The 17196-nt window shown below is 35.8% G+C and overlaps 1 long non-coding RNA gene across 6 annotated transcripts; it reads left to right on the forward strand.

The window, feature by feature from the left end:
- The first annotated feature begins 452 nt into the window (after positions 1 to 452).
- On the forward strand, positions 453 to 16857 carry LOC105049047 (uncharacterized). Of its 6 annotated transcripts, XR_012139094.1 has the most exons (8): positions 453 to 714; positions 1507 to 1547; positions 3068 to 3129; positions 8754 to 9053; positions 11483 to 11533; positions 15118 to 15327; positions 16281 to 16449; positions 16596 to 16857. It is a non-coding gene; the product is annotated as an uncharacterized lncRNA (long non-coding RNA). The 6 variants fall into 6 exon arrangements; XR_012139093.1 differs by lacking the exon at positions 3068 to 3129 and having other exon boundaries at positions 455 to 714; XR_012139095.1 differs by lacking the exons at positions 1507 to 1547; positions 3068 to 3129 and having other exon boundaries at positions 456 to 714.
- Positions 16858 to 17196: the final 339 nt, after the last annotated feature.

Consider the following 17196-nt stretch of genomic DNA (forward strand, 5'->3'; position numbering starts at 1 on the left):
CCTTCGGAGGAAGCTTCCGCCTCTGTCTTCTGACTTCTTGATATAGGTCGGCACACTCATGCATTTGCTTTTGGTATCTTTTCACTAGTAAATCATATTTTCACCTCAACTGTTGATGTTTTACTTGTAAATTTTTATACTAGCATCCACTCTTTAACATGCATACTTATATTTTTTATAATAGTAATTTATATCTTAAATTTTTAAACTAATTTTTTTTGAAATAAATTAAAAATATAAATAATAATTTTTTTTTTTTTTTGATTTTTGTTGCTCTACTTCATCCGGCCACCACCGACTTCTAACTCTACGAAGTTGATTCCCCCCACTCAGCATAAGTTCATTCCCAGTATTTCCCACCACCACCGACCCGCTTGCAAGCCGGTCTGTTTGGGATAATTTAAACCCGGTTGATACCTTAAAACTCCAACCGCCACAGCTTCCCCAATAAATACACCCCCCGCTCCCTGTCACCTTCCACTGGATCACCGACTCCATACACTCGCGATTCGCGGCGAAGGCGGCGTCTCTCCTCTCCGGCGTCTTTGATCGACGAAAGTGTCGTCTCCTCTCCGGCGTCTTCCGGTGGCATTACGACGAAGGTGCTGTCTCCTGTCCGACGGCTTTGATCGGTGACGAGAGCTCCGTTCTTGGCCAGCCCATCCTCTCGTCCCCATCTTTCGGAACTCCCTCGGTCCCTCTTCCCCGAATGCGGTAAGATATCTAGGGTTTTATTTTATTTATTTACTGAGCAAGAAGTTTCTTCTCCCGGTTGCCAAGAATTTCAGCGGGATTTGGTTTATTCTTCCTCACGAAACTGTAATTATCCTTTAAAATTTAATTTAATTTGCCCTCTCCTCGTTTCTTTACCTTTTTCTCATTCCCCTTCGTTGTAATCCTGTCGCACCACAGTTGGCTTTCTTTTATTTTCTTTCCCCGCTCTTTTTCGCTTGATGAATTCTTGATCGTTGAATTGGACACTTTTTCGTTTGATGGCTTCTTGATCGTTGAACTGAGCTCAAGGAAGTTCTATTGACGTGTTGGTATGTAGAAATACTTAGTGTTATACTATTAGTCGTTGATTTTCTCATCTTAAAGAATGTAAGCATCTTTGATAATTTCTTTGGGTTCTTGAAATTTCTATGATTTCCTTACATTGACACCATTATTTGCAACTAGTTCGGTCCTACAAGTCAATGTTGTTGCCATCTTAGAGCCAGTATCTTTCTGATGATTTCTTTTGGGTTCTTTATGATTTTCTAACTTTGATACAGATGCTTGCAGTAACGTGAGTCTATAAGTCATTGATATTGCTTTTCTTTCTGATGATTCCTATTGGGGTTTCTTGAAATTTCTACGATAGCCTGGCTTTGATACGGATGTTTGCAATTACGTGAGTCCTATAAGTCACTGATGTCGTTATCTTAAAACTAGTATCTTTATGATCATTTCTTTTGTTTTCTTGAAATTTATACAATTTCCTGACATTGACTCATATGCCTGCAGCTACTTTATGTCCTATAAGTCTTGATGTAGCCATCTTACAGGTAGCATCTTTCTGATGATTTCTTTTGGATTTTCTTGAAATTTATATGGCTTCCTAACTTTGACCCATATGTTTGGAATTATCTGATTCCTGTTAGTCTTTGATGTTTCCGTATTAAAGATCGTATCTAAAAGAACCTTTTTAATGTTTGTAACTCACATTCTCAGTCTGACTGTTTTCCATCTTGGTGTTGTATGGTTGAAAAGTTGGATTGTCACAAGTCCATTGTTTGACCTCTAAATAACCTTTAGACATTAAATATCCCTTATTCATTTCAACTTATCCTTTTTAATAGGAAATTACCGGCATCTGCCAATTCTTTAATTATCAATTAACCCATATGTATGGGTTCATGACCAAGTACTTGCTCAGCGGTTGCTACTTGCTGATAAGTTGAAATTTGCTGGAACGGTTCTGATTAGTTAAGTTCAGTGAGACTGAGAAGATGATTCTTATCAAAGATTCTATTACAACTTTATATTGATAAAATATTATAACTTTGCCGCCTCCCCCCCCCCCCGAACACCTGCCATTTTTGCTTTGTTGGAGGTTACGTACTTTATTGCTTCATGATCTTTGACATGGATGCATTATCAAAGAGATTATATTATTGGAGTATGGGTTCTGTGTTTTAATGTTGCCATATGTTGTTGATATCAGAATCATTATGAGTTTTGTGAGGAAAAAAGTATACTTCTTGATGAATTCTGAGATGTTACAGTATGAACCACACCATGTCAGCTTTATGTTTGATTGGTGAATCATTTTCATTGACCAAGTCTAGGCGGCACAATGAGTACATTCTGCTTACAAACTTTGCTTTCACTATTCGCTGCATTGACTTAATCTTCCTTTATACTTGTGGCAGCTACAATCATGTATATATCCAGTTTTTGTGATTCTAATGTAAGTCTTGATTTCAATGCATCCAAGAAACTCATGAGATTTTAAAAGTAGTTTTAGATATATAAGTAGCAATATGCCTAATTTAAGTTCAGATACATAATTATTTCTGAAAATTTGAAAGATATATAGATTCTTTGATATAGATAATGATTTACCACATAAAATGATTATCCATTTGTATCAATTTGACTGAAGCTTCTGATCTGCACTTTAAAAGGTCTAAACTCTAAATATTATCGGAGTTGAAGTTTTTATGGCACTGGACCTTTGAAACTTATCACACTTGGATGTGACACCAGAATATGTGGCACCCACTCATGTGTATGTCATGCTTGTTTTGGCTAAGGTGCTGAACTTGGAGTGCTATATTTAAACATTTTAAAGCGAGTAAGAGCACTTTAATTCTCAACTATTTCAAGTGCTAAATGAAGAGTGCTTGAAAACTTCCAATAATCTAGTACACCTTTCCTCCACAAGTTCATTGAACAACCAATTTATTGAAATCCAAATCCATATTGTAATAGTTATTTATAATAGTCTGACAATTTTGCATGTTTGATTCTACTGTTATACATGGCCTTAGTTTAATGCTGTTCTCAAACTTTGTTTGCTTAGGGCTTGTTTCATATGCAGATGCCTATTATGATTTAAGGTCATTGTCCAATTCTGTTAATAAGGTAAATGATTTTGCCATGGTCACTCGTTAGCTAAATTTGTAATTGTTGGGTAAATGTATATGCAGAACATATGTTTTGTATGCCATCGTGAAAATTATTGTTTGTCTAGATGTATGTTTGAATGAAAGAGAATTATTTTTATTGATAGAAACTTGAATACCTTTGCAGAGAAAGATAATAGAGATGCAAATGTCAAGCTGTGGAAGTAATGAGGAACAAAATAAATGATTTTACAATAAGACCCATTATGCAATATTGGTGGATACGTATTTGAAGAACATAAATGACCATTTAATATATTGTGGGAGTGGATCAGCTGGGACACAAATTACGAATTTACCTTGTTAAATTTTAAAATGAGTAAGATGCTTGCGTGTATTGGTTGTGTGAAGATGGAACAAGAAGCAGTTGTCTTAGTGGTGGTGACCTTGAAGGGGAAGTGCATTAATTTAAAAGAGGTAAAATTGAAGGTACATAGCAAGTAAACATGGTATGGACTTGAGAAGTTACTATGATGATAAGAAATTAAGAAACATTGTTCATGTTATAGTTTGAAGACATATTGGCATGGAAAATTGGGGGTGAAAAAATGGTCTCATAGATGGTCCATGAAAAGTTATTTGAAACTAATAATAGGGATATTGGTATAATAAATTCTACAGTTGGAAAAATATTAATTAAAAAATTTTAGTTTAGTGAATGACAGCAATTTATGCAAGAAGTTAGTTAACTTTATATGTATACTTTGTCTTAGAAAAATCCCAGGAATAGATTATGCTTAAGAAAAAGTTCAAAAATATTAATGAAAAGGGGAAGGAAGAGTAGGAATATATACATGCCAATGAAAACCCATTAGAGTGATTATAATGCAATTAAAGTGAAACAAAATGAGTTAGGAATTGGCAAGTATGCTTAACAGTTGAGTAAATAAGGCTTGTCGAGTAAATAACGATTGTTGAGTAAATAAGGATTCTTTTTGAATAATACATTTAAGATAATAATAATAACACATTTGTCATATTGGTCCAATTAATAAGGAGCTGTTGAAGAGGGTGTAGAAGGGTGAGATGTTCACTACAATATCCAACATAATCATGGGAGTTTATGAGAGCAACTAGGTTGGTTCCGTAATTATGTTCTTTTTTTCCAGACAAAAAGAGACTGACTATGAAGGCCATGCTTTTTGGGTCCTAAGGCACTTTATAGGCATCTAACAGAGATGCCTAGATATGACAACAAAAATGGAAAAGGTAATGTGATGGATGGGCCTCCAGTTAATTTGGTAAGAATTGAACAAGGGAGTTTTTCTATTGATGTATATGTAACTGTTTGTTTGTGCATCTTTCATGTTAAGGAGAGTGGACTGCTAGTTGTGTCTGCAGCGCAACTGGTGTTGGTGGTTCTGCTGTAGCCTTTGGTGCAGGGGTGGTGGTGGTCAGGCATCCATCTTGCACGCCTATGTGCTGACCAACCCCTGGCTGCCCATGTGATGCCTGCATCAATTTAAAACCTTGTAGGAAGCATCATGATGTATGCTCATTGTTTTGTGGTGCTAATTGATGGTACAATAATTCGAATGGGTGTTACTAAGGACTAAAGAAATCATTTGAATGCACTTTCATTAAAAATACAAATGAAGATGATCTCAATAAGAAATCTAGGGCTTAAAGCAACCATAGAATGATTAGTTTTGTTAGCTTGTCCTATACATAGTACTAGAGCAGTTCCGAAAACATTTTCAGTAAGACTGAAACAGCTAGATGAAGTATTCTTGTGTATTTTGGGATTGTCAGATGACATGTGACATAAGTGAAGTAATTATAAGGCAAGTACATGATTATTTTGTTGTTGGTCACATGAACAATGATATAAAGGGTCTAAATACTCACCACAAGCATGATAAAAGGTGATAAATACATGTGATGTATTGTCAACCAAAGATAGCAAATATAGAAATGCATATCCTTAAGCTAAACTCAGATTTGAAAATATGGAGGAAAACAAAATGGAAGGCCAATATGATTGTGTAATTGCAATGCCAGCCAGCTGAGTTAGTTGGCATTGTAAGCTTAAACATATTTCTCTCTTTGTTATCTTGAGGGAAAAAAAATCCTTTGTTACATGTTCTCCTTTAAAGTATGTTAATGTGCAAAGTTTGTATTTAAGTTGGCATGGTAAGCTTAAACGCATTTCTCTTTTTGTAGCTTGTTGGAAAAAAAAATCTTTTCATACACATTCTCCTTCAAAATATGAAATGTGCAAAGTTTGTACTTCATTTGTTCTTGTGTGACATTTATTATGAAAAATTATATTATCTATTTGCTAATGTATTGCCATTTGCCACTATCTATATGTTCTTAATTCAGGTTCATAATATACATATATTACATTTGTTAAAAATATATATGTTATCTTTGTAGTTTTCCTTCTAATAGGCAGGTATAATGCCCTTCCATTCTATTTTTATATTTATTGCATGGTAGTAACAAAGTACTTATTGCTTCTTGGACATCAACGGTTTTCTCTGTTTATCTGTGTTTTTGATCAAGCAAGACTTATTCATATTTTTTAAGAGTTGTTTTCTTACCATGGGACCAACTATCTAAACCCTAAGACTAAAGGTGGTATGGCTACTAAGATTTGGTGTATTTATGGTGGCTCCAACACAATGTTAACAGGTATTTTAAGTTGGACTGCTAATTAATTTACAGAGGCTACTTTGTTGTATGTCTGGAAAAACAACTGCTTGACAACTCGTTGGGCAATAGATAATTTTTTTTTATCCATATGTTCTCTCATCAAATTGTATGTGTGTGTGTATATACTTGTTTAACTGTGACCAGTCGCATATTTTTTGTGGTATGTAGTCATAATCTTTTATATTATTCTTAGCTAAGCTATGCTTGGACCACATGCATCTTGAAGGATTGGGTAATATGTCAGCTTGTTAAGTTGGCAATGTTATAGGGATGATGGGTTTCATCATTGCACATGTTGGTGGCTTTTCATATGTTTGATTCCTTTTGACTACTGCTAGTGGAAATTAACATGGACATTATTTTCTTAAGATGAAAATTCCAAGAATTTTGCAGTACTTTGGCCCTATCACCGAGAACCCTTAACATCCTCTGAAAAGGAATTTCTTTACATGCCAAAGTCTATAAGCACCAATATTAACTTGGTATATCTGGCTTTATGTGTTCTCTTTTTTTTTTTTTTGGATAAAATAGATCACCCAAACTGGCCACAAAGTACTACATTAGGCCTTCTTTTGTGCCTTAGCCTATTGGGCCAAGCAGGTGGTAGAGCAAAGACCGCTAAATCGGAATCAAATGCTGTGTTGGCTGGTCGGCGGTATGGTTCGGTACGGTTTCATACCGGTCCATGTCGGACCGATACGATAGGGTAGAGAAGGAGAGAGGGATAAGAAAGAGAGGAAGAGAGAGAGGGAGGGGGAGAAGGAGAGGAGAGGAAGAGAGAGCTTTCAACAGTCACTGTAGGCCGTTGGAGGCCATCCGAGCTCTTATCGAGCTCAGTAAGGATGGAGTGAGGGAAGGACCGAAGGAGAAAGAGAGGGAATCCTTCTTGGTGTCTGGAGGCCGTCGGAGGTCTTTGGATGGATGGCGATGCTACCGTGATATCTCCGACGGCAGGCAAACGAGGGGCAAGGGCAGTCAAGGCTGGAGGAGTCGAGGAGGGCCTCTATTGCGGAACAGAGGTTCGCCCTTATTCTGCTGACTTCAACTGAAATTATAAAAAAGAATAAAATACGGAGAAGTCGGCAATGTAGTTGCTGGCTTCGTGCAAATAAAATCGAAAAAAACACGGGGCGAACCCCTATTTCGCAGTGGAGGAGGGCAAAGGCCCTCCTCGGCTTCTCCAGCCTCAGCCGCCCTCGCCACTCGCTCTCTAGCTGTCGGAGATGTTGTGGTGGTGTCGCCGTCTATCCAAAGACCTCCGACGATCTCCGGGCACTTGGTAAAGAGGATCTCCCCCCTCTTTATCCTTCGGTCTTTTCCTCCCTCTACCCTTATCAAGCTCGGCAAGAGCTCTTCCTCTCCCCCTCCTCCCCCCTCTCTCTTCCTCTCTTTCTTCTCCCTCCCTTCGAGACGGCCACCGTGCCATTTTCTATGCTAGAACTAGACTGATTTTCGCCGGTACAATTCGGCATGGGCCAAACCGTCCAATTCGGGATGGTTTGGAAAATCGGTGGAGAGCCAAAGAGTAGCATCATTAAAATAGCCAACCAGGGACTAAGCGTTGCGCAATACAAGACCAAAGTCCAAATGAATATGACCCATGACAATAATCTAATACCAAAGTTTGCACCTCTAATGCTGGTAAATGACTATAATGACTTTCCCAACATCTAGAATTCTATTGCTTTGTCAAGTAAAATAGGTGCTTGGCTAATTCCAGATGGTTCCCACACCAAATATTATATCATCTTTTCACGGTATATGGTTTTTCCAAAGTAAAAAGATCTACAATTAGCATCTGTTACATGCTCTTTAAATTTGTTTCCCGCCATACCATTTCTTGCCGTTTGAAATATTCTTAAGGAAGTATGCTTTGCAGGGGGTTAAATGGACAACAAACTCAAGTGGGATCCACTTAGGCCAAATTATAGGAGCACATATGTAACTACACTGTTTACATATGGTACTGTAAATAAACCTGTTATGCCCTAGATTAAATGAGCCTGGCACTTTAATTACCTGACACTACAGACCTGCTTCAATTCTTCACAATCCTCCTGCAAGTCTCATCTGCTTGAGATGGGGACTTGCATAAATTTTATGGTTCTATCTTCTATCAAAGCATGAACACATTCTATTTTGATATCCTCCTTATTGATGAACTTCAATTTGTCATATGATGTGGTTTCATGGAGAAGAATGCTATCTATCAATGTGCATGCCATCTTTCGATGCATATCCAGTCTTTCGGGGATGATGTATTAAGAGGCACTTGGAAGGGATGAAACATGTTTTACAACTCCCAGTCTTCAAATGTATCTATAACATAGATATAGCACTGTTTGGTAAAGTTATGCCTTTTAGTTGCATCTAGCTAGGGCGTGGGTGTTTTCCTTCTGGTATTGCAGGCATGCAGTAATGGTGAGAAGTATAAAATAGTTGTATGTTTGGTTTGTACATCAAAAAATAGGCCGGAAGTTCCACCTATATGTTATACTCATGTACTGTAAGCCATATATGAGCCTTGATGAGGTCTCAGACTCTCAGGTATATATTTGTAGGCTGCACTTTGCTGGAAAATCTTTGGCTTGAGCTAAGACCCCATCAAAAGAGATATAGATAGTATTTGTGTACTCTAATGATATAGGAATTATTAGTCTCAGAAATGATACAGTAGTATTAAAAAATGCTAATGGCTTATGTTTGCATCATCATCGTTATCATCTTTCTGCATGGGTCCACCACTACTCCAGGTGGAAGCTCACTACTCCAGAGGATGTGATAGCATCTCTTTTGAGTATATAATTTCCTTCAGATAATGAGGTCCACCACTACAGACATTTATGATTTATCACATGCTTTTGTAATTTGTTTCCAACCACATCATTTCTGGTCCATTGAAATATGTTCAAGTAATTTTTGCAGGGGTAGGTGGGCAACAAATTCACTGGATTTGTTTGGGTCCAAATTATGCAACGTAATGTGCTGCTGCGTTCTCAAAATTATGGCAAATAAACCTGTCATAGCCTTGTTTAAGTGGGATTTATAATTCTAACACCAGTTATTTTTGTCCAAATATACCTGCTTCAATTCTCTGCTTGAATCTATTCAGGTATTTCATTTAACAATGGCCTTCAAATTTTTTACTTCTTAAGGTTTTTGAGAAGAATGGTCCCACCTTTAAGGGGCATTGCAGTGGAACGGATTGCCAAGGGAGTCAACAAGGTATTTCTCCCAAGTCTTGGTATTTCTCCCAAGTCTTCTAATGTCTTTTGAGTAGATATAATCATAGCAAATCAAATACATTTTCATCCCTCTTTCCAGAATATGTTTTTTATTATGGAAAAGGTAAAAAGAGAAAAATGTTTGAGGTTATATAGCATATTAGGGAGGGGAATGCAACTATAAGCTTAGCCATTTGCATTGTAAACCACGTATTGCTCTATTCCAGGCTTCTTTTATATTTTGAACTAGGGAAACTAGCTGGCCAAACTTGCTAATGAGCCACCTCCTTTACCACTCCATATGTCTGGAATTCTAACTTCACTAGTAATTAACTAGTGATAGATGAAGGTTGTGGAAAAGAGGTGTCAATCTATGATTGGAAGGGACTTTTGGTGGTCTGAACCTTAGAAGTAGATTGCATATACCAGCCATTAATTGTGTAGGCTGAGACAATTCGTTCATTTTTTGTTTATGTTGTAGTCCATATATAGTCGGTGCATTGGAAGAGAATTTTATCAAAGTGAAGCTATTAGAGATGCATTGGGATCTTTCTAACACTCGCAGAAAAGTTGATAAAGAGATGGAATTTTTCCTTAGTACTAAGTTTGATATTTCAAGAAAATCTGATCCTTAGTGTCCAGGATGCTTTCTATATAAAGGTTGTGGTGGTACACTAGTTTATTCTGTGTTATTACAGAGGAGGCCTTGCAACTGATGGTCAAGGGAGGATTCATCCTGCGACAAAAGATCCTAATTATAGCAATAACTTGAGAAGGCATAGCAAGACTTTCTGTTTTAAATAAATAGGATTGTCATTTGTTGATATGGTCCCGTTAAACAAATATTTTGTCTGAGATTGTGTGCCTTTGGTTGCCCTTCACTAGATTTCCTGTTAAGAGAATCCAAAAGTGGTTTTATCGATATAAAATATTAAAAAGATGTAGTATTCAGCATGCTTCTTATTTGATAGGAAAAATTACTATATTTAAGGAGTCGCTTCTCTCATGAAGATTGACAGGAAATATGTCAGTAACTGCAATTATTTCAACATGTTGCATAATTACTTGAGCTGATCATATTCTTTAAAAAAATTCAGATGTTTATAAGATATGTTAGCTGTGATGAGCTATTATTCATTCTCTTAGGCAGACTTAGCTGGAGCATCTATGGTGGAAACTTAGCCCACATTTGAAGTAGGTACAAACAGCTCTAACCTGTCACTGATACATAATAGGAGATTGCTCTACAAGGAGCAAGTATAAGTGTTTTCTATTATGAATTTGGGGCCCAATTGGTATTTCAAAAACCCAAGAAAAAATGAAGTTGGCTGAACAAAATGTATGATGAAACACACTTTTATTCCCAAATTGTTTGTGAAATCTTTAGAGCTTTTGGTAGCAACAATCTAGTGTTTTCAAAAAGAGTGAAATAAAAGCTAGGAATAGAAGAAATTTGTGCAAATATATCTTCCACATCAACTCCATAGGGTATATCATTAATTTGTAGAGGAAAAAAAACTTGAAACAGCAAGAATACTGATCAGGCCCCTAACTATCATTTTCGCCTTGGTGCATATCTATTTATTTGTTTGTTTTTACGTGTGTGTATTTGCTATCTTTAGATAAAAGACTTCATGATATTTAAGGTTTTTCTTTTCAGGAACAGACATTGGAAAAAATCCTGATTTGAGCATTACAACTGCATCATTAAGCCATCAATGCATTATTCATTGATATAACAATTTTCGTGGACCTTATGAGAACAACTAACCTGTTGACCTGCTATTAGGACAAATAACAGACATGGTGATTGCATTATACAGGTTGTTGCATATACTTCATTACCATCACAATCGATGTGTTAGTGGTTGCATTCAACATCCTATGCATGGGACCCTGATTGTGTCTTGGATATCTTCATCATCTTCTTCGTTTGTTTTGCACCAAGCATGCCTTGATTATTACAGATTTGATTTGGAAGGGAAAGTGATTTAAGCATATGCCGATCTATTGTCAACATTGGGTTTGGCAGAGATGATCTCATGGCTTGGTTTGGGACTTTGCTCATTTCTAAGGTGCTTTGGTCAACAGTATTCCTTGGTGGTTTAGAGCTTTCATTGGTTTGTTGACAATTGATGGACATACATTGAAGCAGGCCTGTAATGAACTAAGATTTGCCATCTTGATACTGGACCCCATACCAGTAAAATCCTATTGTAGTATCATTGTGTAGTATGGTATGGTGGTGTCGGGATGGAGTGGTACACATACCGGTATGGTATGGTACACCCCGTACCAGACAGTATGGGGTGGTACAACAAACCATGATGTAATCTTTTTGCATACTATCTATTTTGCTGAAGCAATATTCATGTTTTTAGTCTATTGCAACTTCACCATTCTAAGAGCCTGATAAATGTGTAATTGCAGATGGGGTGAAGAAGTGCAGTTCTTAACCATTGCTTGGGGAAGAGAAGCCAGGTAATTGTTGGTACAGTATTTTGGCCCTTTCTCTTCCAGTACTTGCACTGTATCTGATTATCGTATCTGTTATTGAATGTATAAATGTTTGATCAATTTGTTTATATTGCATCTTAATAAACTTCTATTCTACATCTGGGCCTAGTCTAGGTGTTGATCAATCAAACCGGAACTAGGATAACTTCTCTCAATGGTAAATTTGGTTTTGTCCCAATGTCACAACCCTCTCCTTAAAAATCGAAGATTCCAAGATTGAATCTTGGATGATGGATTTCAAGAATTTGGACCTCAGTCTTGAGTCACAACCGTCATAGTTTGGGCTGCAAATGACCCAAGTTGTTCACTAAATGCTTGTAATTGACTTGATAGTGGCTTGTTTGAGTCTGTGCTTAGCTGAGGTAGGATACAGTGAAGTTCAAGCAGTAATTAAAGCTTGTGACTGTCTTGAGTCTTGACACTCATGAGCAGGCGAGCTTGAGCACCTTATCTAAAACTTGGCTGGCTCAGGGTGAGCTCGATCAAATCTTTTATATAAAGTGCCTGGCTTGCTTCATTTGCACCCTAATCATGATTTACTAAAGTAAGTAAACCAACTATCCCGAAACAGCCTCTCTCTCTCTCTCTAATCCCTAATTAATTGTGGATTATCATATTTGTTCTTTTGGAGAATCAGATAATAAATTTACATTGGTGATCTACTAGCAAATGTAATGAGAAATAGGAAATGCATATTAAAAGATCACATTGTTTGGGTTCGTTTTTGAACCTTTGGTACCCAAGTTTTAAATCTACCTTTGGTACCCAAGTTTTAAATCTATCTGTGTCGTGAAGGAATTGAACCAGTGACATTACTAGCTCAAATAAATATTTACTAACCTTTTTTTTAAAAGACAATGTTTACTAAGTAAAATATATTTCTTTAGTTTCTTGGAGAAGGACTAACTTGTAGGTTGACTTACATTTAATAAATATTTATTGATGATGTTGTTTAATAAATATTTGAATTTAATAAATATTGTTAAGGTAATTGGCAATCAAAAAGTTAGAAAATAGATTTGTTATTCTTCTTATAGAAGTTGCTATCTGTTATGAGCAAATAAATTCCATCACATAGTACATCAACTATCTATGTTTTTTTCCTCTTTTTTTTTTTTTTTTTAATGTTTCATGGTTGGTTATATGCTTCCAGATGCATAGAATATAAAAGTCGTGGTCAAATCAGATTCTCTCCCAAACAAGAATCATAGTAGATACTCTCCCATAATTTTCAGCTTACTTGGCCCCTCGATATGTCCTTCCATTAGGGAGACTAACATGCACTATCATTATTCAAGCTCAAAATATATGATGTACCATCCAATATTCAAATTTGCTGCACACAGGGGGGTGATTACTAAGATAAACACTATTTCATCCAAAGAACTATGAATCTTATCCAAAGAAATGTGATTTTATAGAAATGGACTCTCTCTAGAAATCAGCAAATCCATGAGGAATAAATACCCTTTCTCTTTCTTAACTTCTTGAATTCCTCCCATTTTCAAACAAAAAGAAAAAAAAAATCAAGGAGTTATACATATGTATATGTATATATCTGCGTCTGTAAATAAAATTAAAAGAATATGATGCTATCCTCTCATCTAGATCGCACATGCTACCACTTGTGCCATAATATAATGTGGAAAAAAAAGGCCAACTTTATTTTGGCTGTCAGGGTACTAAATTTTATTTCACAACCCACTTGAGTACCTGACCGAAACCATTAAATGCTCTCGCCAATGCAGACACAGGAACCATGATCTCCCACATGCCAACCTCTCTCTGATAGTCCCCACAAGCAGTCTAAGGTTTGATGGCTGTCCCTTGATTTGGAATCCATGTGAGATCCCAATTCCAGAGGCCTTCAATCCAAGGCCCAAAATCCTCTTTTCCCTTAGGGTTCGTTTCTTGGTGGGTAAATGCCATAGGAAAGTTGGTCAACTTTCTCATTGACCAACTTACCATGTTCTTATATTTCTTTAAATAGATAAGTTATTTTCTTATGGATAGCATTTATACATGTAATGAGAGAATAGTCTTATCCATCCGGGAGGTGAATAAATCATTTTCCCATTAGCCAAAAAAAAACTTTTTATTTTGTTCCTAAAATATCCCTAACCATATGATAATAATATAATAATTATATAATATATATTATAATATGATACATTATAATATAATATATATTTTCTATATAATATTATATATTATTATGTATCATGTTATATAATATAACCTAACACATTAATATATAATTTAATAATATAATATTTATTATTATATAATAATATGTTATTATGCTAATATAGTATATTTATTGTTTTGTTATAATTAATCCATTAGTATAAGATAATTTATCATTATTATATAATATATAATAATATTATATAATATATTATAATATATAATATCATATAGTACATTATAATATATAGTATTATAGTAAAATAAAATATATTATTTATATTATATTATATATTATGATATGTTAAATTATATATAATATAAATTATAATATATATAATAGATATATTTATATAACAAAGGGTATTATGGGACATATAGATAAATCCTAGCAACTTACCTATGAAAGTAGTAATGCAAAAGAATATGAATGATAGATTTCGGAGCCATTTTTCAATGTATAAAAGAATATGGGTAAATTATTTTTTGGTTTAAACATTATTTGAAAGACACTTACCAAAGAAAATAGATATTCCTAGATAAGTTATTTACCCTCCAAAGAACGGGCCTTCAAGGTAGATCTCCTCCATTGTCCTGTAGTCATTAATTCACTTAATTATTACTAATCAAATCAGATGAAAGCTTAAAATATGAGAAGGAAAACGGAAAGAGAGAAAGAAAACCTGGGTTAATTAAAGGGAACAAAAAACCTAACCTAGAGTTAGCCATTTGCCTCTCAAAGGTTCCTTCCTCATCTGTCCCTATCTTCCTGTGTCTCTTGGCGTGAACTCTGGTTTTGGTGTTTTTCCATCTTCTTCTCCTCATTCTCCTCATGTTTTGGTGAAAGAGCTCTTCGAATTCATCCAGAAAGTGCATCAATGCTCTGATTTTGAACTCTCCCTCCTCCATTTCAAGGTTTTACTGCAAGCACTCGATGCCTTGATTGTTAACCTTGTGGTATCAGGTTTGATTCTCTGACTTCTTATCTCACTTTTGCCAATGTTCTTTTAGTAGAAATTTTTTCTTATCTGTTCTTATTTCTACTTTTTCTGATGTGATTTTGGGGGAAGGTTGCATTTTTTTTGCCAAGGATCTGGATTCTTTTCCTTGGTTCTTGGTGTCCTGCTTGCTATTTAGGGCATGATAAGCTCAGACTTCTAATTTTCAGACTTCTAATTTTCATTTTTTTTTCTCAGAATACATATATAAGTTCGCTAAAGTTTGAATCTTGTAACTTTTTGCTTGTTTGAGTAGCGTTTATGTTGGAAAATGTGATGAGAGAGTCACCTTTTCTCCATCTTTTTTCTCCCTTCACATATCTGTTTTAATATACAGTTTCATTCTGACATGCGTGCATACAGGGATTTAGACGGAAATTATGCTCTTTCTTTTGCCCAATCATAGTCTTATTATTGAATTCGAGGAGAACTTAATTGATTGCGAACTAGGATCAAAGGAAGGAGATAATATAGAGCAGCATGCCATGGGCGCCATCATTCTCAAGTTGTTACAACATGTTACAACATCTGCAGGAAGTGTGTTTGCCTTGCCGTCTTCTTCTGGGTTATCACGTATGCTACCCCCCCACCACTTCACGCTCTTTATTACTGTTGCCTTCTTTTATTTACAAGTTTTTTTAAAAAAAATGCTGGATTTTGATGCTTTAATCCTCAATTCTTGTTGAATTTTGTTGTTATTTTTATTCTCTGGATGTGCGGTTGAAGTCCACAGATTTGATTCATTGAGAGGGGATCCCCTTTTTTGGGTTTTGGGTCATCCTCAGTTTTGAAGAGGTGAGAATTTACATTGCAGTTAATTTGAAGAGATTTTAAAGAGCGAAGGATATTTGGGAGATAATAATGAATGTTGGAAACATCGCGCACTACCAACTGAAGCAAGTTTGTTAAGTGATTTTTCACTCTCTCTGTATATCCTCTCCCATTTCTTTATTATCTTTCTGTGTCGATTTTCTATTATTGTTAATAGTATAGGGTTGTCTTAATTGTATGTGCCATCTTAATTTTTTTTCTTAAAATTCGTTGTTTGAAGATTTAATGTTCCAATGCGCACATGTTTTTTTTTTTTTTTTTTAAAAAGGATTAATACTTAATTCTATAGAAAGAAATATTGGATTTTGAATTATTAATTTTTATCACAAATAATCCAAAGGACTGAATAATGAAACATTTAAAAAAAATCGTTTTTCAACTTGGCTTTCACAACAGAATGATGACCAAGCATGTTGATGTTTTAAATAACCTACCGTTATATTTGTAATTTCATATTTTTGGCTGAGAGGTATTTAACTCTCGTGTTGTTAGATGTTTGTTGCACTGAGAACATGGGATGTTGTGCGATGGCCACATCAACCCCCCCCCCCCACACCACACCACCCCCCCACCCCGCCCCCACCGCCCCACACTCACCGAAACCCCAACCGACCTCCTGTACACATTAACGTACTCACATAGGGTATGATTCTTTTTTATTAGTTTAGTACATGTACTGTTTCTATGCATATCAGGAATTATACATGGAGGAGAGCTGTTGGATACTCCTGCCATTCTTGATGAAGCTGTTAAATACCCGAAATCCGTCGGAGCGGAGATGATATGCCTGGGATACAGAAATTTGATGACTAGAAGTGCCAAAACAGTTATCTTGAAACTACCTCCAGAGAAATAAAAGACAAGGTAATCTAGTAAAAGTTTCTGTTAAGTTAATTTTTGCTATTTTTTTCTGTCTGTATAACCATAAGACAGTGATGCCTATGAAAAGACTATAGTATCATGCTACATGGTTAGAGCATGGGAGAGTATTGATGTCTTTCTCTTTGAAGGGTGGGAGTGGGGCCAAAAGGGCAAAAGAGTAGCAGCAGTGGAGGAAAAGGGTTTTGCTTTTGCTTTGCTGGTGTGCCTGCGTTGCCCATGGGACTTGTATGCCTAATTCTGGGGTTTGGACTAAGAGTTGTGCCTCTCCGTTTCCCCTTTATATGCGGACTGCCGGTGGAAGGAGGCTATATTGTAATGATAGATATCTGCACATAGCAGTGGTAGCTCCACCACGTCTTTCGAAATCCATATCCCTATAGTTCTGTTTTATGTGATATCTATCTATCTGAGCATTGAACTGAAGGGATGGCAATCGGATTGGATCAGATATAAATGGATCAGATCAGATACGGATTGAGCCATAATGCTGAATTCGAATTTAGTTTGTTTATTTAAATAAGTCAGATTTTAAAATTCAAATCCGATCTAATTAATAAATAGATTATTTAATTTAATCCATCTACGATCCGTTTATAATTCATTAAAAAAAAATTCAACTTGCTTAATGATCCATTTTTAAAAAAATAAAAAAAAATATGTTTTCTACTTCTGATTTCTGTGGCTCTACTCTCACCGCGGTCCACCTCCTTTGGCTTTCGTTCTCGCTGC

Source organism: Elaeis guineensis, chromosome 2, assembly GCF_000442705.2.
Source record: "Elaeis guineensis isolate ETL-2024a chromosome 2, EG11, whole genome shotgun sequence".
Classification (NCBI taxonomy): domain Eukaryota; kingdom Viridiplantae; phylum Streptophyta; class Magnoliopsida; order Arecales; family Arecaceae; genus Elaeis; species Elaeis guineensis.